This window comes from Halyomorpha halys, unplaced genomic scaffold (genome assembly GCF_000696795.3).
Source record: "Halyomorpha halys isolate HHAL.00 unplaced genomic scaffold, Hhal_1.1 Scaffold202.1, whole genome shotgun sequence".
NCBI lineage: Eukaryota > Metazoa > Arthropoda > Insecta > Hemiptera > Pentatomidae > Halyomorpha > Halyomorpha halys.
Window position 1 is genome coordinate 466,906 of NW_027116652.1, and position 292 is coordinate 467,197.

Here is a 292-nt window from a genome sequence, read left to right on the forward strand (position 1 = left end):
GATGACAGCGATTCACCATCAGAGCAATCAATTGGACCACCAACTGATGAACCGGGGGTTCATGTGCAGCCTAAACCACTTTTGAAGAAGACGCGTTCAGGAAGAGCAGTGCATTTTCCCTTGCGATTTCTAACGTAACAAAGTTACTGGGGGAAGAGTGGTGCGGTGTCACCACCCGCAAGAGATTATTTTCTATTTTTAATGTTTTTTGAAATGTGGTATTTTAAAATTAAAAGTTGTCTTTATACGGTTTATACAGCTGACATCCCAACCCACCCTAACACAGTCCTAA